Source organism: Notothenia rossii (assembly GCF_949606895.1).
Source record: "Notothenia rossii genome assembly, chromosome: 8".
Classification (NCBI taxonomy): Eukaryota; Metazoa; Chordata; class Actinopteri; order Perciformes; family Nototheniidae; genus Notothenia; species Notothenia rossii.
Window position 1 is genome coordinate 48144171 of NC_136906.1, and position 26322 is coordinate 48170492.

At 39.5% G+C, this 26322-nt stretch overlaps 1 protein-coding gene across 1 annotated transcript in view; it reads right to left on the reverse strand.

Annotated features, from left to right (window-relative positions):
* The window catches only part of LOC307015980 (general transcription factor II-I repeat domain-containing protein 2A-like), a 576621-nt gene that overhangs the window by 322336 nt on the left and 227963 nt on the right, over nt 1-26322 (reverse strand). The window lies entirely within an intron of this gene.

The following is a 26322-nucleotide window of genomic DNA, read 5'->3' on the forward strand; positions in this document are numbered from 1 at the left end:
GATACTGACGGGCTGTCAGGAGAGAGAGAGAGAGAGAGAGAGAGAGAAAGAGAGAGAGAGAGAGAGGAAAAGAGATGCCTTGTTTATTTCCCCTGTGTTATTATCAGAAGTTACTGGAAACTTTTGAATAATGTAGTTCATCTTTTAGTAGTTTGTTTAAATGTTTTAATTATGTTGTTTTTGTTTGTAGAAGTGCATCATTCCTTGATTTATTGTAAAATGAATCTGAACTTTTTGATCTGTTATGATGATAAACTGAAGCCATTTCTAAATTAACCCAATTAAGTGAGTTTTAAATCGTCCTGCTTAGTTTATAAGGAAATGATGAAGAAGAACAAATGAAATGATTTGAAAATGATATCTATGTAGGTGCTGACGCTGTTGGCGGTTCTAGTGTTAACAGACATTTAAATTAAATATGTGTAATGGCAAATGCCATGATTTTCTTACCTGGAATTCTGCCTTTTTGAACAGACTTTTTGAGTCCTAGCTATATTGTCTACAGTTCTGGGGTTAATATGAATCTAATATGATTGTCATCGGTCTAAATTAGATTTCAAATGATTAACTGTGTATGTAATGAAGATCATAGTGTGGGTTGAATCCATTTTCATAACCACTGTCTTTTAACTGATTTAAATGCGGAAACTGGGCTTATTCATCAGAATTTCGTATCACTTGACTTGACTTGCCTGACCTGAGCAATGACTTGACTTGACTTGCTTGACTCTCACCACAGTGACTTGGGAATTGCTTGATACTTGTAGGTCAAGACTTGAGACTTGCTCATGACTTGCACATGTAGGACTTACTCCCACCTCTGGCGGGATGTAACGGATCTGAACCCGACTTTGTCAGAGATAGTAAATTATTAATTGATAGCTGAAGTTTTTTTAATCGGGCTAATGCTGCATAAAGGTGTAAAGCTGTGACAGACAAGTGGCTCTCAAATATCTAGAACCATTACTTCATTATATAAGAATCAAGAGGACAGTGGCATTAGATCCATCTGATGTTCAAGCAGATGCATGGAGTGGTAGAAGACAGACGGTCCAATCCAAATATACTCAGATGGCTTCAGTGGTGAATCACAGCAGCTACAGTTACTGTCTGAAACAGCTTGTTGTTTAATTAGTTGGTTTAACAGTATACCTCGCTGAGTCTCTGAGTCACACTGTTTGCTTACCATTTACATCACTTTCCTCAGCTGTAATTAACACAATGATTCAATTGTCTTCCATTTCTCAGTAGACCAAAAAAACTGTGTGCAAACAGAGCAGCCATAAACACTGCTGAGGTATGCGTGAGTTGATGTACGTATAAATCAGCTTTGCACCTCTGTAATGCTTTAAGTCCAATGTAATTAGAGCCATATGAAATCCGCGTTCACGGAATCGCGGACGGAATCGCGGAATTGACCAATAAAAATGGAATCAACTGTAAAACGTGGAATATTGCAGAATTTGCCATAATTGTGACTGAAATTCCGTTTTCGGGAGAACGATGGAACGTTTGGTGCAAAGCAAAAATGACCGGGACGCTAACACGTGTTACAACGCACACGTCACTTCCACACTGCTTCACAACAACACAGCAATGTCCAAGCGTGTAGCTGCTTCGGTATCAACATCATCATCTAAAAAGCTACGAAATTCCACACTAAACCCTCAATTCAGAGCACAGCAGTATCCGAATGATTTTTATGCCTCCGGCGATAAGTTATTTTGTAAATATTGTCAACATACCGTGGATTGGACCCGCAAAAATACGTGCGACGATCATTTAGTCTCGAAAAGCCATGTCAGAAACAAGGGAAAACACTGTGTTTCCCAAAACACACCTGCACTTCAAACTACAATTACAGCAAGTACCTCGTCAGCAGATTCAAGACGAGAGTTTGTGCAGGACTTTTTAGCTGTTTGCGCCGAGTCAGACATCCCTTTAGCAAAGCTGAAGAAGCTGCGACCATTTCTAGTTAAGCACTGCAAGCAGGGAGGAGCGCTGCCCGAGAACGAAACAGCCCTTCGTCAAATCCATCTGCCCCGTGTGTTTGACCAACATATAACGACTGTTTTGGAGAAAATCCGTGGGAAGAAGTTGTCGGTGGTTGTTGACGAGACGACCGATACCAGGGACTGCAGTGTTCTAAACATCGTCATTGGTGAGCTAATGAACAGCCTATTAACATGTCGTTTAAATATCCTAATTTTTTTTACATGCTGCAGTGTGCATTGTCAGCATGCAAAGTGTGATGACGATGATCTCTGCCTGGTGATCACAATAGATACAGCTAGAGGGCGAGGCTAATCAATGACACTATTGTGATTAAATAGCTATGTACAGTAGTCCTACATTTAGGACTATAGATGGAAATTATAGCTCCTTGCTAAATCTGGTGCACCAGTCTATTTTTGTAATGCAAATGATTGTCAGTGCATACTGTCCTTTATAAACAAAATAAACTAAAGGTGCATAAATTATGCATTACTGTATTTCATCACAATAGAATAGATACTATAGCTAGGCTACTGACATTGTGATAATGTCAGTAGCTAGCTGTATCTATTGTTTACACTTGAAATGTGTATTTTTATTTTGTGCATTTTTATTTTGTCACAATATTATTTGGCTTAAATATAATAATCTTTTGCTTGTGTTATCTTTCATTGCAGGTGTTGAAAACCAGTACTATCTGGTGGATGTAATTTTCATGGATCGATGCAACCACTCAACAGTTGCCCAAGCCATCATACGCTCCTTCCACAGCAATAATCTGGAACTGAATGATGTCTGGGCAGTGGTCACAGATAATGCCTCCTACTGTCTGAAGGCATAAAGGGAGATTCTAAAAGGAGTGATGCCCAACAGTGTCCATGTAACGTGCCTCTGCCATATCATAAATCTGGTGGGTGAGACCTGGCAGCACTACAGATACTTCTCTGATGCTGCATCACTTGTGGCAGCGATGAGATCTGTCTTCTGCAGGAAGCCTGCTAGAAAGAGAAGATGGGTGAGCTTCCTCATCAACAAGGAGTTTGTGCACACCAAGGCTCCTCCTGAATCAGTGGGCTCCAGATGGAATAGCTGGTTTGAGGCAGTGCAGTACCACGCAGAGCATGTTCATCTGTACAGAGAATTTTTGTTGGAAGAAAATTCATCAGCCCAAGCAGTCACAAACATCCTCAGCCTGCTAGAAACAGAGGAAAAGATGCAGGCCCTCACTGTGAAGCTAACCTTCATCGCAGAAGGCTGCTCCAAACTGATGACAGCTCTGACTATCCTAGAAGGAACCCATCGTAACACAGCAGTGTCTGCATACAACATCATGGAGGACCTGGGCTCTTATCACAGCAAAAACATGCGGGTTTGGTGCCAAGACAGATGAGCTGCTGAGAAAGACGGGTGTTCGAGAGAGGAAGCAGGTTCTTGACGATCTCCATGATGCCTTCCACTTGGCCTTCACAAAGTTCTCCAAGCACTGGGACACGCACCCAGCCAGAGAGATCTACAAGCTGATAAGAGTGTTCGATCCAAGGCAGGCACCAGCCATGGAGAAGCGGATGGAAGCCTACACAAGACTGATACCCATGGCAAACCCATCACAAGAGCTCAGTGAGCAATGGATTGCCTACCAGCACTCCAGGGAGCCCTTGGCAGCTGATGTCACTCTTGCTGATTACTGGAGGGGCATGAGTGTGAGATTCCCAAAAGTTGCAGAAATGGCAATGTCCTACATCTACTTCCCAGTCAGCTCAGTTGACTGTGAGAGGAGTATTAGCAAGTACAAGACTCTCCTTACAGACAAGCGAGAGGCACTCACCGAGCTCAACACAAAGAGGCTGACCATCATGTACTTCAATGGAGATGTCTCTGATAGATGGAAGACTTAAATGGACAGACAGGAGCTAATAAGGAGTAGTAGTACTAGTCATACTACTACAGGGAAACAGAAACACGTTTTATTGTTTTAGTTTCAAGTTTTCAACTAAATTCAGGTTACTAAGTAAGTTGTTGCATATTTTCTGATGCATTTTTTCATTTATAATGAAAAGCGTAACAGTTTACAGTTATTGTGTTTACAGTTATTGTATTGAGTGTTTTGTTGACAGTTATTTATCTTTTTTACTTGAAGCACAGAGAGAAAAGTTTGCTTAAAATGTGTTAACTCAGAAGCCAGAAGCCAAGGGAATGTTTTGTTTAGAGTTTTTTCTTTACTTGAAGCTTATAAGCACTTTAAAATTGAACTGTAGCACTTAAACATTAAAAAAGACTGTTATATCTTATTGAATTGTGGACATTTATTCATTCCCACTTATTAGACACTATTTCTGATGGTAAAATTAGCGTAAAAAGCAAAATACAGAATTCTGAAATATTAAAACGGAAAAAACGGAATTTGGCAAAAAATAAAATGGAATTTGGAAAATAATAAAACGGATTTCATATGGCTCTAAATGTAATGAATGTCACTTGAAGGACTCAGTGTGGTGTGAAAGAAATGAGAGTTCAATTATTGTGGAGTTAAGGCAATTGGAAAAGGTTTCCCAGCCTTCCCCCCGCCTGCAGCCTACCTGTTCTCTCTATTTATCCGTCTGCATATGTCACCTGTAACATTCATTTGAATAATGACTGAATGCTCTCTCTTCCCCGTTACCTTCCCCTCCATTTCCCTCGCAGCCTCTGCAGGTGTGAAAGGTCTACTCATTGGCTGCCCCATTGTTCCCAACACGTTTGTGCGTTCTGAAACCTTTCACACGGAATCATGCTGAATGTCAACACAAGCTTCCAAGCACCTGAGGAAAGCTGGACTTCACCTCCTCGATTTGACAGTGTGAAGTAGGATAAATGGGTTCTGTTTTTAAAGTGCAGGTTATTCAAAATGATAAGGAAAGGTAAGTAGGGTGCACTCCATACCTCCTCTTCCTCCTCTTCAGCTCTGGTGAGGCCGTTCAGTTCACCCCTGCTGCCCGCTTGCTGCACACTTCCGGAGTTTCGCTGAAACATCTGAAAGTCTACAAATGTGTCCCATTTACATTGGAAGTCGGGGGTCGTAACTGGTAGTGACGTCACATGCGAGTTAACGGCGTTCCAGTAGTGGTAAGTCGGAAAAAGATGGACGCCCTTAGGAAAGTTGTTCCACTTATTTGCATCTCTAGCAGTCAGGGATAGACGTTGTTAGCAATAGCCTCTGATAGCTACGCTTTATTTTGTATGTTTTCCTCAAACATCGTATTACATTTGATTTATTTTTTATATTAAATGAATCATTATTTATCATTTATTTAGTTGAAGTAATTATTTTATGATAATATTTTGAACGCGGTTTTCGGCACTGAGTGAATTGGTGATTATTATATATTGGAGACAGGTGGTGCTGGGATTAGTGCACCAGATTGAGCATGCGTTTTTTTACACAGGGAAACCATGGTTCTTTAAGTATTGCATTATTGTAATACCACAAAATAAACAACCCAGTCTCACAAAAAAACGTGTAATAACTACACTGTAAAATATTACCATGATTTCACAATATTTAGCTGTAATATTTTACTGTTTTACTACTTTACAGTCTTTACCTGTGATGTTCACAATATAATACTGTAATTTTGAATTTCACAGTGAAATCAATACAGGCACAGTTAATTGTTACTGTGAATGTACAGGATAAATGATTACCAGGATTTCACAACATGTTACTGCATTATTTCACAGTAAAATACTGTATTCAGACCATCCTCTGTGATAACACAACAAATTAAGTGATTTTCTTGCTTGTATCGCTCTTGCTTGGCTTTAAATACTAATTTCTTTCTTTGGTGCAGGTTTTACTTAAATTGAAAGGGGCACTGCTGCATGTGCCTTAAAATAAACTATGCAACATATAAATCTATGTAAAATAGAAATTCTTGTCTTGGCTTATTGTTTTCAGGTGCTTCCTGGGCATTAATCCTGAGATGGGCTCGAAAGCCAAAAAGAGGCATGGCAATTTAAACCCCCATGTCAGCACATTCATCAGAAAAATGGTTGACTTTGAGTGGATCTCTGTGTATAGAGGTTTCTCAATACTCAAATTTCCCCTCCTCGACTCCTCTCCTCGAGACTTGGTGCCGCCCACAGGAGATACGAGCGGAGGACTGAGCAGGGGAACCGAGGAGAGAGGAGTGGAAGCAGCAGGCGTTTAGAGAAATGAGAACTCCTCTCCTCTGAGCGGTCATTTTAAAGAGAAGTCCATTAATGATGACAGGAGGCACAGCAGCACTCTGATGGACAGATGTGTTCATGACAACTTATATATATTTACTTTTAATTCATTGACAGTGCGGTATAATGAGACAATAACAAGCTACAGATGCGGACATATACATACACACATATGTTTATATAAAAATATACAATTTCAGAATCAAACAAGTATGAGAGCACTCTCATAATAACGTAACACAATCAGAGACTGGATACCCCCACCCCCCCTCCCTCCCCCCCTCTCTCTCTCTGGTCGCTCAAATGGGGAATTGAAATTACGGGCCAAAAGTTGTACAAGTATTAAAAGTAAGCATAGGACACCAAACCAACTGAGACCCGTCTGTCCGCCGCATCTACGCACTGTACAACACACACACACTGTACCACACACACACCTACACACACCTACTGCTCCTAAAGCATAATCAGGCTACAGCCGTTGTGTATTTTATTATGTGAAGCACTAAATGGTCTTAGAAAAATATTGACTCTTTGTTTGTAGATATCTACTAAACTACAGCATACAAATACAGAAAGTAATGTAGGTCTGTTATACTGAGTGATATATATTTTACACACTGCTCTGCTTTCTGCACGGACCTCACAGCTGTTCTCACTGTAAACATCGCGTTGCGATGTGAGCAGACAGTTACTAAAATAATATCCAAGGGATGCATGCAGATCTGTCATTGGCTGAGATAAGTCCGGCTGTGCGTCACGCCTCCACTGTTCCCGGAAATGCATCCGTGGAGGAGCCGTGGAGGATGCATCAGTGTCTCCTCGGTTAGAGCTCCTCCAGAGAACCTCCTCGGTGCTCGATGCTCGGTCCTCGAAGTGCATTTAGAGAAATGAGATGTCCTTCAAACCGAGGAGTCGAGGAGGGGAAATTTGAGTATTGAGAAACCTCTTCTGTGTTAAGTGCTCCCCTCCTTGTTTTCTGTCTCCCTGGCTCCGCCTCTGCCCAGGTGCACCTGGTCTGCCCCAGGCTCCGCCTCTGCCCAGGTGTTCCAAATTCCACTCAGCCTTGTATATATAAGGAGAAGCTGGAGGAGAAGGATGTCTCGCCTATCCTAACGCCGGGAGACACACTCCTCAGAATACCTCTTTGCCATTTTGAGCTGTAGGCCATATTTTTGCAGATGTGTTTATGTTTAGCCTGGAGGACCTGTTAGTCCAGTTTTCGCAGCTTTATTTTGTTTCCCATAGGGTTTATAATTGATTTCTGGTTAGGGGGGAGCTCTGGGTCCTACGGTCCGTGGTGTGGCTGGCTCGGGTTCCCTCCTTCTATTTTTTACTTTTGGCCAGTCCTCCAGACCTCTTTTTGTTTCCCGTTTCGCTTGTGTGAGCAAACGGCTGATTATCAATAAATGCTCGTTACCAAGTACCGGTTATTGCGTGTATTCTTTCATGTTGCGGTTCTTAGCACGAGCCACTACCTAGTAGAGGTTGGGGCCGTAACATGTCCAAGACACTGTGAAGTGTACTTTGCACTTCAATGGAGTAATACAAAAAGTTAAAATGGGCATTTTCTTTGTTTTTCTTTGTTGATTGAGCTGATTGAATTGTGTAATTATTGTAAAATCCCAGTTAACTAGTCAAATTTACAATATAATATCGTATTATATAAGTTTTTATATTTACAGTAAATTACTGGCTAATGTGTTATATTACTTATTCAGTAAAAGTTTAAAAATACAGGTAATTACTGTAATTTATGTAAAGCAAGGTACCATAATACCACAGCTCTGTACTGCTGTATCACTAATTCCATGGGCATGGCAACTGTAAAGTCACAGTATTTAGTTGTGCTTTTATTCTAATTTACTGTAAAATATCTACAGTAAATTACTGTGAAATATTTACAGTCAATTACTGTGAAATCCATGCAACTAGTAGCCAGTAATTTACTGTAATTTTACAGCCTAACATTTTACAGTGTACGTTGGTCAACAACTTGGGACGTAGAATTTCTACAAAAACGCCTCTGAAATTGTAGGATCCCTACGTTTGTTTTCACTATCCATTTCCAAAGGCTGGCATCTATGTCACGTGATCTTCAAATTTCTCCTTGCAGAAAAAAAAAAAATGGCTGTCGTTTTATTCTTGGTGGAAAATACCTATTTTAAGGTTAATTTGGCCATTAAAATGCGTTTTGATGTCATTTGATGCGAGAAATATGAGTTGTTATTTCAGATTATGTCTGCAGTGGATGTACATGATCTTTAGTTTGCTAGTTATTATGAAGATTACTTCAGGAAATTGTGTCCATTCAACATTTCCATTGTTACCAAGGTGGTTGCTAGAGACGCTGCTAGATACGTTATTTTCCCCTGTGCAATTCTCCATTTACTCAACAATAACACATAATTATCCTTGTGTCTATTTATTTGTTTGATTAATAAACACAAGTTGGAGTCCGTCAGGACCGAGGGTCGGAGCAGCTCATTTGCTTTTAGAGAATATTACACCCGGAAGTAAGTATTCTCTCCGCTTCGCTTGACAAACCCTGTGATAGTCCTCAAGCTCTGTGATTGGATGTTTGAGTGTACTCCGAGGGTTATGCCGAGCGTCGAACAGCACTTGAAATGGGATGGAACCAGGGCAGACTGTCCAAAACTGGATTTTAACGGGTCCACCCCGTCCCCCCTCCCCCACCCGTCCCCAGAACTACACATGCTGGCTATTGTGTTTCGCAACATGTTCTCTATGGCACGTCTCTACTGGGAATTGTAGTTTTAAAAGATGTTTTCGTATTTCCCATAGTAAGAAGTTGACAGTATTAAACTGTGTACATCCCTGGAGGTTTAGGGGATAGGAACACTCAAATGTAAAACATGTAATTAATAAATGGGTGGAAATCGCTTGTGCCCATAATGGGCATCATTAATATATACCCACATGCCAGCTAAGGTCAGAAGAGCTTTATTTAACAGCTGGTCCTATGTCTGTGACCCCTCCTGTTGTTAATTGATAAGCCTGAAACATGCACTTGTCAAGGTTCAGAGGCAAATTTTGCAAATATGGCAGTAGCCATCGATCATCTTAAAATAAGATATACTTTATTGATCCCAAGTTGGAAACATTTGCAAATATGCAGTGGTGTTTATTTGTAAATCATTTTGTATAATCACACAAATTATATGTTCTTTATTTATTGATTGTTCAACACCTGACAAGGTCAGAGATGAACAACTTGGGTCGCAGGTTCCTCAACAGTGCATTACAAGATATCTATCAATATGTGCAGGGTTGGGTTGTAACGGAATACATGTAACGGCGTTACGTAATCAGAATACAAAAATCAAGTAACTGTATTCAGCTCGAGTTACATTTGAAAAACGAGTAATCTGATTACAGTTACTTTCGTAAACCTGAAGTGAATACATTTTGGATTACTTATTGGAATTATTGGTGGAAAGATTTCCTCACAATATTTAATATTCATAACTAAAGGTACAGCCGAATCATCACAGCGCACAAAACCTATTACCGCCGCAGATGGACCAAAAAAGGGAGCGTTTGAAAAAAAATGTGCGGGTCCGCTCAGTGAAACAATAACAACGAAACATGGAGGAACAGAAGTCTACGTTTAAATCGTGTGTGTGTGTGTGTGTGTGTGTGTGTGTGTGTGTGTGTGTGTGTGTGTGTGTGTGTGTGTGTGTGTGTGTGTGTGTGTGTGTGTGTGTGTGTGTGTGTGTGTGTGTGTGTGTGTGTGTGTGTGTGTGTGTGTGTGTGTGTGTGTGTGTGTGTGTGTGTGTGTGTGTGGGGTTAAAAGTTAAAACACATCAGCCACACCGCTCTTTAGCCTTTCTGATGATTCCGAAGGTAAACACAGTGAAGGCGGTGCTTGAAAGGCGGTGCGTGAAAGGCACTGCGCGCTTGTCTTCTCAGAGGCTGAGTTAACCCTCCCGCTGCCGCCTGGTGCTGCAGAGATTTCATGAAGTGAAGGAGGTCCTGCCAACACTGGCAGGACAGAAGACGACACGCCCGTTCTAAGCCGTGTCCCTCACTCCTCACATCCCAAGCTGCATCCCCAAAAAGTGTATTATGTTGTTACATCGTTTCAGATGTTATGTTTCAGTTGTGCTCTTGATTAGCCATTAAAACAGTAAAAACACGTTCAGTTTCCTTTTGCTTTTTGTGTCTCCTGTACACCAAAACATACCCATCTGTGATGGAGAAAGAAAGTAATCCAAAAGTAATCTAAAAGTAATCTGATTACGTTACTTTTTTAAGACACGTAACTGTATTCGGATTACTTTCAGAGCCATGTAATCAGTAATCAGTAACTGATTACATTTACAAAGTAACCCTCCCAACCCTGAATATGTGTGTACCTCCACCATTAAACTGTCATATTCTGCACATTTCTTCCATACTATCTACATACATCTTATAAGAGTATAATACATATGTATAATATCAGTTAAAAATAAGTGCTTCAACATAACATTGCTGGAGGTATACACACATATTGATAGATGTCTTATAATGCACTGTTGAGGAACCTGCGACCCAAGTTTTTCATTCAATGCATAACTACATCGTAATTGTGTATAATATGATATGTCAATAAACCTTAGAAAATCTTGAAATCTTGAAAGGGATGTGCAAAATAGTCATTATATACAGTCTTTAATTAACTAATAGTAGAGAATAACGAGTAACAAATATACTTTATAGGGATCCTATTAATATCTAATAATAAAAATAATGAAATTCAATAACATGCTTTAACCACCACCCTTTCTATCAGCTGTGCATCTTTATGGTGTAAATACAGCCTATCTACCAATTGGATCAAATATAAAAGTCAGCCGAATTAGTGTTGATACTGCGAAGAGACGTATTGTGTGAAAAGAAATGTAAGATGTTGTTTAATTGCTGATATATTTATGATCCACGTCACGTTTTCAGTTTTGTCGGCAGTTCCTGATGTTTGTCTAGAAGTCTTCTCATCAGGGCTCTATAAATAGAGAACTACGGCAGATATGTAATATGTAATGCAGCCGAACCGTGTATTAAAATGCCGTTATGGGATGACTTTCAAAGAGAAAAGCAAGCACACTCGGAATAAAGTATTATTTTATTTTTTTTAAATGTTTTCGGTCTGTTTCCGGTATTTTTTTATGACGATGTGATGTGAGATGTGAGACTGGGTCCGAGAATTGCGAAGGGGAAAATAACGTATCTATGCCACCATTTTAGATGCGGATTTTGTTAAACTAATACGTTTGCGCTGTGGACCAACTAGGGGTGCAACAACTAATCGACTTAATCGATTAAAATCGATTACCAAATTAGTTGGCAACTAATTCAGTCGTCGATTCGTTGGTGACGTCATCACATGTGTTCTACACCCAGTTAAGCTCCAACGTTATCGCTCTTTTGTATGGGTACAGGAGACATTTAAAAACATATGTTATGTATTATTGCTACATAAACATTATATCGCAGTCTTAGTGTCGCCAACTCAGTTTCTAATATGCAATATGACTACAAAATGCGTCTATAATGTATTTTCGATCTTCCGAATTCAGACGAGCGATCTCTCCCCCGCCTGCTTGCGAGGGGGCGGGACAGTTTACACACACACGCAGGAGATGGCGGAGAGAACGCGCTCCGAGGTGTGGTTAAACTTTATCCGTCTCGATGTGGACAATGCTCGTTACCAAAATTGCAATAACAGTTTATCATATAAAGGCGGTAAAACGAGCAATTTTTCTAAACATTTAGCAAAAGTGCACCACATTCAGACGGAGAAATGCACCGGGTTCGGCTGTCTTTCTAGTAGCTCTGTAGCCCCTTCCAAGAGTAACCTTTCCACGTCAGGTGTTATGCATGCTAGCAGCAACACGCAGAGTTAACTCAGTTATAAAAACATAGGTTAATGATTAGAGGTAACTGAATTAGTTATTTTGTTAAAGTTTCAGCTATTCTGTTTACAGTTCTGTCATCACATTATTTAATATGATTTGTTAAAACATTGTTGTTTCTTTTGATGTGAAATATTATGCATTTAATTAAAATAAAAAGCAATGTTAGTTTTGTTCACAATTTGTTGAGTTAGTTTACCTTATTTCTTGTCAAAAGAACCGTTAATACTATCGTTGAAAGGACCGGATCGATAAGCAGTATTGATATAAGTAGTAGTACAGTTAAAACCTTAACGATCCGAATAATCGATTAATCGTTTCATTAATCGATAGATTAATCGATTATCAAATTAGTCGTTTGTTGCAGCCCTAGGACCAACACTATAAATGGACGGGGAAGGGGGTAGCAATAAAGAAAACACCATTAAATAGTTACACAACAGAAATAATATTGATAGCAACGTCCCTAGCAACCACCTTGGTAAAAATGAAAATGTTGAATGGACACAATTTCCTGAAGTAATCTTCGTAATAACTAGCAAACTAAAGATCATGTGCATCCACTGCACACATAATCTGAAATAACAACTCGTATTTCTCGCATCAAATGACATCAAAACGCATTTTAATGGCCAAACTAACCTTAAAATAGGCATTTTCCACAGAGAATAAAACGAATGTCGGCCATGTTTTTTTTTCTGCAGGGAGAAATTTGGAGATCACATGACATAGATGCCAGCCATTGGAAATGAATGGTGAAAGAAAACGTAGGGATCTTACAGTTTCAGAGTTGTTTTTGTAGAAATAGTACGTCCCAAGTTGTGGACCAACGTAGTTATTACACGTTTTTTGTGAGACTGGGTTGAAATAAACCAACAAAAGGATACCCTTGCCTGGACATTGAACTTTTTTTTTTAAGGATCGATACTGGTACCCCAGTTTCAGTTTGGGTTAGTATTTCTGTTGTATTTCTTCATTTAGCTGCTACTGTACAGTTGATTCAGAGCTAAAAATGTAATATTATCAAAGTGTTATGTTAATGTTCATGTGGGGGTTTCCATTTTGAATGAGAGTTTCCAAGTAAGAAGTCTGACCTCATGGGGTGTTCATTGTGAGTGTGTTTGGGAAGCAGCACTGAGGGAGTGTATGGTGACAACACACACCAGACTGCCAGCACATAATAACACCCAGCAGATATGCATGGCTAATAATTTTTCTGTCATGTGTTGTCCCTGTCAGTCTTATATTGGGGGGGGCTCAGGCCCTTCAGATTATGTGCAGACCGCTGCTCTGCTGATGGCGTCCATCATGGCTGTCGCTCTCCTATCTGCACTCATTTTACAAACAAAGCCATTGTGCCGTGGTGGTTCATCCAACACAAAACCACAGTGAGGTGCCATCAGGCTGCAGAGCCTGACGGCACCTCACTGCTGGAGTCTGAAGGACAACTGAAGATGAAATATGAGATGTTAAAGCATCATGAGGTCATTTTAGTGTATTCTTATGTGCATTAGCTCAACATGTCTTCCTCAAATGTTCCTGTCCTATAGGAATTGGTATGAGCAAGTCTGGTTATTATTAAAGTTAATATAACATTTGTATAAATTAGGGCCGGGACTTTAACGCGTTAATTAAGATTAATTAATTACACAAAAATTAAAGCGTTAAAAAAGTTAACGCATTTTAATCGCACTTATTTTTGCACCGCGGAACGTTTATCACTGGATGAGTTTCAGGGGTACCGATTATACTGGAGCACCAACTAACGTTCATTACTTCAGACAACAACAAACCACAGTGAACAATAGTCAAACGTGAACGAAGAAGCTGATGAGACCGCTTTGGTTGGCCCCATGAATGGGACATTTTGTTTTAAAAAACGAACGGATGGAAGCATCTATAAGAGCACGGTTGTTTGCAAATTATGCAAAAAGGAATTTGCATATCACCGCAGCACATCAAGCCTCAAGTATCACCTCAATGCAAAACCTATAGCAGCTAGCGTGGAAGCTAGCGGGGACGTTAGCCCGACTCGGAGTACAAGGACCCACACCCAATTTGCGTTGATCAAACAGTGGCCTATGCAACAGAGAGATTTTATTTTTCATCAGGATATTGGAAGAATAGGAGGGATTGAGGTCAATCACTGGCACTTTTTTATTTTATTTTAAATGGTACACTTTATGTTGAACTATTTCTTACGTTGTTGGTGCAACTGGCACTTTATGTTGAACTGTTTATTGTTTTGGCCAAGGTTATTGAGAGAGTTGGACTGAAATGTATTAGATTTTTTAAATCAACTGTTGGTAAATCAACAAAGTCTGTTATGGCCTCTGAAGCAACAGAGAGATGTTTTCTAATAGTCAGGGTTTCCAATGTTCTGAATGTACTTGAAAGTATTGTGTTTTACTTAAAAAACAAAGTGTTATAGTTTACAGAAGGTCTACCTACCTATAGGCTACCTGAATCTCTGAAATGTACTATATTCCTAAATATGCTATTGCTACACATTATGGCAAAAATTGCACTTTTCTGTTGGTCTTGGTTAAGTACCATCTTGAAAAAAATAAACAATGTTTTGTTGCTTAAGCTTATGTATTCAGTCATTATTTAATGGTATACTAAAATCCATGTGAAAAAAAATTGCTTCTCACTGTTCTCAGGTCAAATATTTATATGCGATTAAAAATGCGATTAATTGCGATTAATTAATTACAAAGCCTTTTAATCGAGTCCCGGCCCTAGTATAAATATGAATAAGACATGAATAAAGGATGATCATCATATGGCAGTTAGGGCTGTCGATTACGATGTTAAAATGCGATTAATTGCATGATTTCCATAGTTAAGTCTTGATTCGTGACACGCGATTAAATGCAAATTAATCATTTTAAAATGTGTTTCAAATGTTCCTTAAAGAGATTAATTTTTAAGTTTTCAATACTCTTATCAACATGGAAGTAGACAAACATGATTGCTTTATACGAAACGTATGTTTATAATCATTGCAATACTCCAAAATAAAGACACATTTAAGCTCATTTAACTGAAGTTAATTTAAATTGAGGCCATCGTTGAGGTCAAAAGTAAATGTACTCAAGTACTTTACTTCTTCTATCTGGATATACTTATAATTTAGCTAAATATTTTCATCATATGCTATTTTATACTTCTACTCCACTACTATTTATTTGCCAATGGTTCTACATTTTACTCCAATAGATGTGTCTGACAGCTTTATTTATTTCACCAATTGAGATTATTATCTAATACAAAATATGAATCAACTATTAAAAACATTGACATATAATTAACAGACTGTATTTGTGATCATTATTGGTAAAAATAAATCCAGCAGCAGTATATAACATCATTAAAATTAGCTCAAGCTTTAGCTGATCGAAATATTAATGCATCAATAACCATTATCCAGGAATTTAATATGATTATAAAAAAGGGCCGTTACACATAATAAGTATTTTTACTTTTATAAGTATATCTTGATGCAGATACTGTACTTTTAAGGAGGTAAGATATCTGAGGAAGCTGCCTCAGCATGTGAGCTTTGACAGCCCTCATGGCAGGACAATTATGTAGGTGTAGTTCAAAAGGCAATAAAAGGGTGATCAGAAGGAATTTGTATTCGTTCAGAACATCAAATCAATTAATTACATTAATATGTATGACTTTATTTAAATGAAATCACCTCAATGGGACCCATCTTTCTGTCAAAGAAAAATGTTAAACATAGTCTGGTTAGTGAAAGGGTCGGTAAACCAGATCAATGAGCCTAAAGAGAATACAATGTTTGAGAAGAAGTAGAACTAGAGACATTCAGGCAATATCGCTTTTGAACGAGCAACATTATAATATTATCAGTTATTTTCAATAGAACACATATTGATCAGTAAAGCTTTACATGTTGGCTCAGGATTAATCAGGCCAGGTTTTAACCTTAACATGCTTCACAATTGACAAAATAAATTTGAATCTTCTTATTTATAGTATAATATAAATAAGCCACTGTTTAGCACATAATACATATGTTAAAATGTCCACCACTTATGACCAATCATGATTTAAGAGTGATGTAAACTGGCAAAACAGCAATATTTAAAGATAAAATAACATAACAGTTTGATGAAATGATTGCAGAGCTGTCAAAATGTGATTCATATTCAAAAATAACGTTCCTATCATGTTTCCTCTTCCAGCCTGACCTGAGATCAGTCCCACTGAGGGTCCCACTGGGGAACAATGAGCATGTATCACAATGTGCTCCCACTTATTTACATGTGGCTCTTGTTAGATATTTGATGTATGTCTAATGAGCATACTGGTTTAATGACACTTACATTCAGTCACGCTGAAAAAAGAAGTTCTGTACAATGAGATCTAAGATTAAGACCATCCAGCTTAGATGCAATCAATATGTTGTGACCACCGTTGCTTTGTAGTATGAGATAGGATGGCTACAGCAATTACAGCAGTGTGATTACAACTCTAATTGGACATAACAGAATCATTGTGAGTTAAACCACCACAGGCGCAGTGGTATGAGGCACATCCGTTGGGCGGCCCCTCCCTAAACAGCCTGTAATAATGCTCCAGGTCCAGGCATCTCAATGTCACTGTTGGAGCTATATATTGATCTATATTATTAAACAGTTAAACGTTTATTTTCTTGCAGTTTTTGTTTATTGTAAGTCTCCCAGACATTAAAGTGAAATTTAAGTTAAATTAAGTAGTTGTTTTATGCTTCTATTTTGAAGGCAGTTTTGGGCACTGGGTGATTGTGTATATTGGATACATGTGGTGGTGGGGTTAGCACCAGTAGGCATATGGTTTTTCACCAGGGTTAGCAGAAGGAGGCCACAGGAAATGCACAGGGTAAGATATAGGAATATAGGGATCATTCCCTGTGTACAATTCGCCTCAGCGGCAGTTCTACTTTTAAGTTGATTTTCTGTTTTATTTCTTTATGATTCTGGCTGCCACAGGATCCTGTTTTGGGGGAAAAAAGAAAGGCAGAGGAACCTGTGTGACCGCCTGACTCAGACATCATCCATCATTGCTGACTGCCCTCGATCATTGCTCATATTAATAAAACCTCGCCATCAATATGTTGGCCGGGGATTCCCCAGCGTGCTGCTCTCAGCCTGCTGTCTCTGTTCAGGTGTATTCCATTAATCTCTGAATGGCCAATTAATTGGATCTTATACACAGGAGATAAGGATATTGATAATATTTTTGAAGGGTTTGCAGAAGGTTTTCTATGCAGTGTGTGAGTGCACACTGTGAAATAATACTGTGTGTGTAATGTGTGTATATAATTTGGTACAAATAGCCTATGAGAGCTTCTCGAAGACCAGTGACATTTGACTTTTTATAGTCTTTAGCGAGTTTAAAAACACTCTGTCCGCTTATGTAATACCAACCATATGTTCTAAGGAAATGCATTTTGCGGAACCAAAGAATAGCCTATTACCCTGCTCATACATATCATATCCTCATCGCAGCAGCATTGCATATTTAGGACAGCAAGGTTCAAGATTCAAGGCTTTTATTGTCATGTGTACAGAGCAGTGTAGTTATGACGATGAAAATCTGAGGTCACAGGCTCCTCCAACAGTGCAACACAATAACACAGAAAAAATTAAAGAATAGTGCAAGTAAATACAAAAAGAAAAATAGTGAAAGAGTGCAATAAGAGTCTACAAGTGATTGGAATATGATATATTAGATAAATCATTTCTAAATTGCAGCCAGATGAATGTTGTGGGTGTCGTTTCAAAGGTTCAGGTGTTTAATAGTCTTATGTTCTGTGGGATAAAACTATTAAACACCTGAACTTTCAGCAGGGGGAGACTTGGCTTGTTAGACCAGGTACAAAAGTTGAGTTGATTCATTACACACATCAGACACATAATCAAAGAACGATAATACAAATAAAGTAAAGTTAGCTCCAAAATCGTAGTGTCTCAAAGGTAGCTGCGGCCTTTTCCAACACAGACATTTGGTGATAAGACATTTGTCTGCATCAGCCATGACACCTTGCATCCTCCGAGAGAGAAGCCAGGCCAAGTCCCAATCCAAATCAATAGGAATACTGTACATTGGAGAATTAAAGCTCATGGCAATCTGCCTGTTGAATTTAAAGGTCCCATGTCATGCTTTTCCGGTTATTACCCGTCCCCTTGTGTGTTATCTGGCTTTTTCTGCATGTAAACGGTCTGCAGAGTCACAAACCCTCAAAGTACACCCTGTAGCGAGTAAAACTCTAAAACAGAGAAGACCTGTCTATGCTGCCCCAGAACGCCTCGTTGGGGATTTCTCTTTTTCCATTTGTTTCTTCCGGGAACCGCACCAAAATGAACCAATCCGCGGAGCTCCTCACACACCAAGATCCCTTGGTGTCACTATCAAACGCGGTGGGGGGACCTTTAGCTCAAATGTACAACTAACAGGGAGCCCCATTGACTTGCATAGAGCTCCCTGCCTGAGTTTCGCGCTGTCTCGTTGTATCGCCGACCCGGAAACCACACCAGTAAGCCAGCTCACTGAGCAGCGAGCCTCGCAACGTCCCGAGCAATCAGGAGTTCCAGCAAGCCGTTTAGGACAGAGAGTGAATACACATACCATACAGTAGGGCTGAACGATACATCGTGTCATGGCGATAACCGCGATATGCGCATGCGCGATATTCACACCGCAGGGACGTGCGGTTTTATTCATTTTTTTTTTTAAATGCTAACGTACTTTAGTACATAATTCTAAATAAAGATACCCTTATTACTTATCGAAACTGCAAATACAATATATCCGATTAAGGCTGAGACTCCGCAGATTATTTAAGTATAGTATCATCACTAAGCGATCCGATCTCGCGACAGGGGAAGCAAACACAGACATCACAACCACGGGCGCCGTAAGGGGGTGAAAGGTTAGGACGATTCTAAGGGCCCGTGACTGACAGGGGCCCCAAACATTTTTAGAACATTAAGAAAAAATGTTTAAGTAACCTTTCATCAATAATTAACATTAATATAAAGTTAAATTGATAATGTACCCGCTACACTTACGATTCATTTAACTTTTTTTCCGCCAAAAGTTAATTATCCAAAGCCTCTGTACACCCCTCTCTATTTACATGTAATGGTTTGGTCCTGCCTCCAAATGCTGTGCGGCACCGCACTTTCTGGCAGAGAGTGAGAGGCGGAGCATGTGAGGAGGGGTCTAGTACTACGTGTGTGCCATGTCTCAACCACTCACAAAGTCAGGCTTTCAAGAAAGAAAAGAAAGGAGAGAAAGAAGAGAGGGACTAAAGGGCGACAGTATGTCACCCAGTTTTTCAAGAGAAAAGGTGTGTGGTCCATGGTGGAAATTAGTCTGTTAGCTAAGCTTAGTCCATTGTAAATAATAATTGTAATGTTTTGCTGACATTAAATACTGTTAATATCATCACAGAAAATGCTGAGGTTTTTCATTTCACTGCTCTTTTAGCTCACATTTAATAAATGCAGGTACATTTTTAGCAGCTATTCATATAAATCAGTTGTCCCTCCCCCTGGTGCCAGGACCAACAGATCCATCTCTAGGCTCAGCAGCCCTGTCCCCCCATAAGGCTTTGCAGTCTTGCCATGCTGTCCATTGAAAGCCAGTTGGCTAGAAAGCTGGACTTCAAGGACTTTATCAGTGACTTTGCCTGTAAGAAGGCTAGGCGCTGGGCTCTTGGTGAGTAAGGCTGAGCAAGGGCTCGTAATAACTGTTAAAGGGCAAGGCTATGGTAACGATATTGGATCACTACACACAAGATGCATGATGAGAAAAAGACTGACAACAGGTAATAGGCTCTGATTTAGCACCACCATCAGGCCTTTTCACTTCCATTTTCGTTTTGTTTTCCATTTACACTTTAATACCTGCTTATTTTGTAGTTGGTATGTATTTTATTTAATAAAAAAATCTGCTGCTTATGTTATTTTTTTTGTTATAGCATTTTATAAATGATAATATTGGTGTTAATGTTCACTTTATTTTAATTTAAGAGGTCATGTATATTTAAGTTATATTTATTTAGATTTATGAATGTTCCATTGAAAAATGTTATTAAAAAGGCATGTACACCATAAAAGATGACTTGAGATCTATTCTCAGGAATGTTAGTCTTATATCAAATAGTGAATTCTACTGTAGAATGTTGCACGTCTGCACAGTGTTATATGTTCACAGCTCAGTGTCAGTAAGTATTGTGCGGTTAGTATTGGACTACAAGATAGAGGCAAGCCTGTACGCAGAGGTGCCCAGTACGTCGACCGCGGGGGCAATGCTGGTAGATCGCGAGTCATTCATAAATAAAAAAAAATCCAGCTCCGTTAAAATAGACAAAACAGGTTTTGATCCCTCCTCCCTTGGCCTCCCTGCCACTTAATTCAGGAGTTGACTTGATTGACAGAAAAGCGACCTATTGCTTTCCAGTCTGTTAATCCAGAATGCAAAGCGATACAAAATCAGTCAAGTGCAGGGAGAGACAAACAACAAAATGAGTGCGGGAACGAGCAAAAAGCTAAAGACATACCACTTCCACACAGAATGGGAGGGAGAATCTTTTTTTGTGATGTCACATTCAAAGGTTATTTGCCTTATTTGTAAAGCAAGCGTCGCTCTGCCAAAGAAAGGTAACGTGGAGAGGCATTATCGGAGTGTTCACAAGGCATATGACAGCGACTTCCCTCCGAGTAGCGAGTTGAGAAAGAGAAAGGTCATGTATTATTGCTACACAAACATTATCTCTTAGTCTTAGTGTCGCCAACTCGTTTCTAACATGCAAAAAGACAAACAAATGCGTCTATGGTCGTTGTATTTTCTATCTTTCCAATCCAGAAGAGATCTCTCTCTACCCCTTCTGTTTGCAAGGGGGCGGGGCAGTTTACACACACGCATCTGCTACATGCAGCAACACACGGAGGAGATGGTGGAGAGAAGCGCTCCAAGGTGTGGTTACATGTTACCCGTCTTGAGGTGGACAATGCTCGTCACCAAAAGTGTTTAGCATGTAAGGGCGGTAACACGAGCAATTTGTCTAAACATTTAGCAAAAGTGCACCACATTCAGACGGACGAATGCACCGGGTTCGACTATCTTTCTAGTAGCTCTGTAGCCCCATCCACGAGTAACGTTTCCACGTCAGGTGTTATGTATGCTAGCAGCAACACACGGAGTTAACTACATTATACAAACATGGGTTAATGATTAGAGGTAACTGAGTTATTTATTTTGTTAAAGTTTCAGCTATTCTGTTTCCAGTTCTGTCATAAGATTATTTAATAAGATTTGTTAAAACATTGTTGTTTCTTTTGATGTGAAATATTATTTATTTAATTCAAATAAAAAGCAATGTTAATTTTGTTCACAATTTGTTAAGTTAATTTAATAATATATGTATTTTTGAATCAAGTATTCATCTTTATTGTCTTCATTGTTAGTTTCCACATGCCTAAAACAACCTCAAACTAAATCTAAAAGTTGATGGCTAAATAAGAGCGTTTGAGAAATTGTGCAAGGCACACAGTAGTAGTCCGAATAGTCGATTCATCGTTTCATTAATCTATAGATTAATCGATAATCAAATTAGTCGTTTGTTGCAGCCCTATTGTAGTTATCCCATGTAAAAATAAAACGTGTTATTCAGCAACCCTTGCAATTTGGGATTTTATTTTTGGTTGGTAGACCTCGGTTAGCTGGTCATTTCAAAAGTAGCTCACCAGCCCAAAAAGTGTGGGCACCCCTGCAGTACAGGTAGAGTTATTTAAAGCATAAATGAGTGGGCTGGGTTCTGGAGGTGTGGTTACAGCAATTGTGCTTGGTTGGCGTGGCCTGGGTCTGGTGGTGGGGCCCAATGTGATATCTTTTCATGGGGCCCAAAATCCCTGGCGGCGCCCCTGATGACAACACGTACCTTTACGGAGCTTTTAAGGGAGATCGTCTCACCGTAGCTGTCAATCTGATCAAAAGAAGTGTTCAATGGCATTAAAACGAGAAAAAACGTGGCTGAATCGGTTGATCCATAGGTTAATAATGTATCTCTGGCTTTGAAGCAATTGTTTATAATCCATAATTCCATTTTTATGTAAAAATCGGAGCACAAAAGTTAGCTGCTAATGGTAGCCACCAGAGTGTATGCAGCTTCCGGTTTTGGCTACGCGTCACAGTGACGCGTCCGTAAGCCCGGAAGTATACTTCTTTCGGTTCCTTCGTCAAAAACCAATGCAAATTCTCCATAGGATTTTGGAAAATAGCTCGAAATAAGGTTTCCGGTTGACACACATTTAAGAGAGGGATCACGTTTTGTTCAGCCGGATAATCTCCACATGTCAACCCTACTTTTATAATTTTTAAATCATAAATCTAGTCGCCAGAAGCAAAATGCTAACGTTATGCTATAAACGAACTACAAGCCAGTACAGCAGCAGGGCTGCTGTGGCTGCTTGCTACAAAAGGAAAACTTGCACGGCTCTCATGTCAGGGGTACTTGAGTGAGTGACATACAGGCTCTGCATGCACAGCAAACCACCAATCACAATCATTCTTGATCAGATCACAGCAGGCCCCGCCCCGCTAGTTTGCAGACCATCAAAACACCGGTAAAAAATGAGCGAGGCACAGGAGGACAATACCTTCATCCGGTTAAATATAGTTAAAAAAAACGCAATTTATATCGCAGGGGGGGGAAAAAATCACGATGTCAGTTTTTTTCAATATCGTGCAGCCCTACTATACAGAGATGCTGTATGAGAAACCAATGTGGGTTTGGAACATTGAACAATGTAAATCTATTTTAGTAGACCTCAAAAATGGAATTATGATCAGTTGAAATGGCCATGACATGGGACCTTTAATATGTATGGGACTTGTTTTTTGGTCTAAGCCTAAGGCAAACTACATGAAAGTCAAAGTCGGGGGAGCATTTTAAATTGATAATGCATTGAGGAGGTTAATCCAATCATCCTTTGGTACAGTAAATATTTCTAACAAATGCCATAGTAATTGGTGCGTAGAATTTGCAATATCGTGCGTAATTTTCTTTTGTTCATTGTGGAATGCGTAAGTAATGTTTAAGGGACTGTGAACATTTGTATTCATCATTATTGGACTCTCAATATTCACTGAGAGTGTGGCAAATAAGGCTTTAAGAACCATGTGTTTGATGGATGGACAAATGTGGTGACATTGCATTAAGGCCTTGCCAAAAACAGAGCCAAAACCCAGGCAGGTAAAACTTTAACATACAACAAAGAAAATCACACTTCCTGTGTGAGGCGAGGCCTGCTTTCACTTTCTAGTGATGGAAAAGACATCTAATCATGTCATTCAAGCTCACACAATATTTGCCAATATGTAAATCAGAGGTATCCTACCATAGAGAATAGATACTCTAAATAAGACACAAGCATGTATGCACTGCAGGGCTGATTTAAAATTCTAGAAAATAAACTTGTCCTTAATCTGGCAGAAATAAATCTCACTGAGTCGAGCTGCTATCTCTGCAAAAGTAATCTAGTTACAACCAGTTTATGAAGAAACATTTTGTATTCACTTAGATAAGACGTACGATGCTAATGTTACATTGATGTGTATAAATGGAGTGTTCGATGCTTTTGTATAGCATGTGTTTTTGAGTGGCAAACTTGTCACCAACACACTAAGAAAAGCACTTTGGTTGTGTGGAAATTTAAGTCTGAAGCAGATTACATAAGTGTAAGTTAAAAGGTCTCTGATGCATCTCCTTGATGCTGATGTGACACGAATAAAGCATTGTTGGAGCTCCGTGCTGAATTTCTGAAAGCGGAGCATTCTTCAGATGTGATCTCCACTGCCCGGATGAAAGGCCCAGTCATAACGGACCATCTCCTTCCTCTGTGGAGCAGGTCTGTAGCTTAGAGGGAGATTACAATGGATTTAGCACTGATCTCACACACTCCTTTGCAACTCTCCCACCCCCGCTACCTTCACCTCTCAAAAGTACCACTCGTTGTGCTGCAGCCGATTGTCACCAGCTTTGTTATAGCTTTGTATGTGAACCAGCAATGAGTTGGAAGGCTTTCAGCGGGGGGGAACTTACTCTGGAGCCGATCAGCAGGAGATGCATCTATGATCCACACAATGACACAGAAGTGATTCTCGACACTCAGAAGTGTGTAGAAATCTGGGTCATTTGATGATAATGGGGTGAGGATGCAGTCATAGGGATGAGGTCACACTGGGGAATCGTTCAAACCCTGTCTCGCTCTGCTCATGAGAAACACTGTCTTTCCTCTGAGAGGCAATATAGGTCAGTTCTGCAAGGATCTGTATGCAGCACATACAGAGGAAGGTGGGAGGGGGGAGCGGATGAATTATTCATGTAACTGTATAGCTGGGTGAAATAATCTGATGTCTGTGTATCAAATCAACGGGACGAAGCTCACCTAGATGTGCTCGCAGCCTTAAAGGGACGGATCAGGGGGAGAGGGTCACTGGTGAGGGATTGTTCATGATGACTACAGATATCAGGAATGTCTCATAAAACTACAAAGAGCGAGAGAGAGAAAAGCAATCGTTTGATCACGTTCTTTCACTATCTTCAGGTGAATCCTCATGATCCAATATTTGCTTATTTGGCATCCATTGGGTTCAGCTGCACCTGTCCGTATTCGTCCCGTACCGTCGCGGTTCGGCACATGCAGTCACACGGCGAATACGCCTTTTTTTACGAGTGAGAAAAAAGTCTGTCACTCAGGGCAGTATCCATTACACTATTTATAATCCAGGGGGCGGTATTGCGCCAAAGCCAGCAAACCGTATAACAAATGAAGAACAAGAACAAAACACAACAAAACGAACACAATACATGAAGAAGAAAAGTTAATAGCTATGGCGAGTTCACACAACACACAGGAGCTAGAAGACCCACCTGCTTCTTTTAAATCAGCTGTGTGGGAACATTCCCTGTGGACTACAACAATGATGGGGTGCGAGTTGTGGATCGGACGAGGACGGTGTTTCAGCATTGTTCGACAGCGGTGCGGTATGCTAGTAGTAACACGTCAAACATGCTCAATCACCTCCGAGTCAGTCTCAGTCCCCAGCGAGAGGGTTTCTCGACGGCAGGTGACATAGTTACAGATGTGCCATCACTACTGACAACGTAGACAAACTCATCTTTTTGAAGAAAAACTTGAAAATAGAGTAAAGCTTGAGTACCTTTATTTAGGCATAATGGCCTCACACACTCACAAGTTAATTACACATGTTAGACATTGCCCCTAAAGGTAGGCCTACATATTTTATTTTGTTTTATATTTATCATTGTATTTATTTTATATTTTGACATCAGGAGATGTTATACAGTTCTGTATTGCCATTTATTGATTGTGATTGAAACACTTTCTTATTATTTATTTTAATATTTTCAAGACATTCTTTTTAATTGTACACCTTTTTGTTTGACATTAGCCATTATAAATAATATGGCCATCTTAGTGTGTGTGTTACTGTTTGTGGTTTGTTTTTAACTGTGTAATACAGTTCAATCAGGAGAGACTTCATTTTTACAAGAACATTTAGCACGGCAGCATGACAACCTGAAATCACAGCTGACTGCAGGAGAGAGGAGAACCATTTTAAAGTTTGGCTGCAGCTCGGTGATTGGCTGCTGGAGAATGAGGTGAATGTAATAGGTTAAAGAGAACGCCCGTGATGAGCTGATTATAAGCAGCTGCGGACTGAATGTATAACAGTCTTCCTGAAAGAACTTACGCTAAGCTTAATTTAATGATTCCAAATGTTAGAGTTCCTTATGTTCATAGCAACACTTGCACTACTGTTAAAAAATAAATAACAGAAAAAAAAATTATGCATTTGGGACTTTTTTTTGCTTTTCATGTTGTACCGAACCCGTACCGAACCGTGACCCCCAAACCGAGGTATGAACCGAACCGTGACTTCTGTGAACCGTTACACCCCTAGCTGCAACCCTTCTTAAGATAATAATTGCTTCCAGATGTTACGTCTTTCTCTGAGTTATGTGCTCCTTTTTGAGCACAAAATAATAATAATAATAATAATAATAATAATAATAATAATAATAATAATAATAATAATAATAATAATAAAGCTTTATTTGTATAGCATTTTGTTATACACTAGGTGAGGCTCAAAGTGC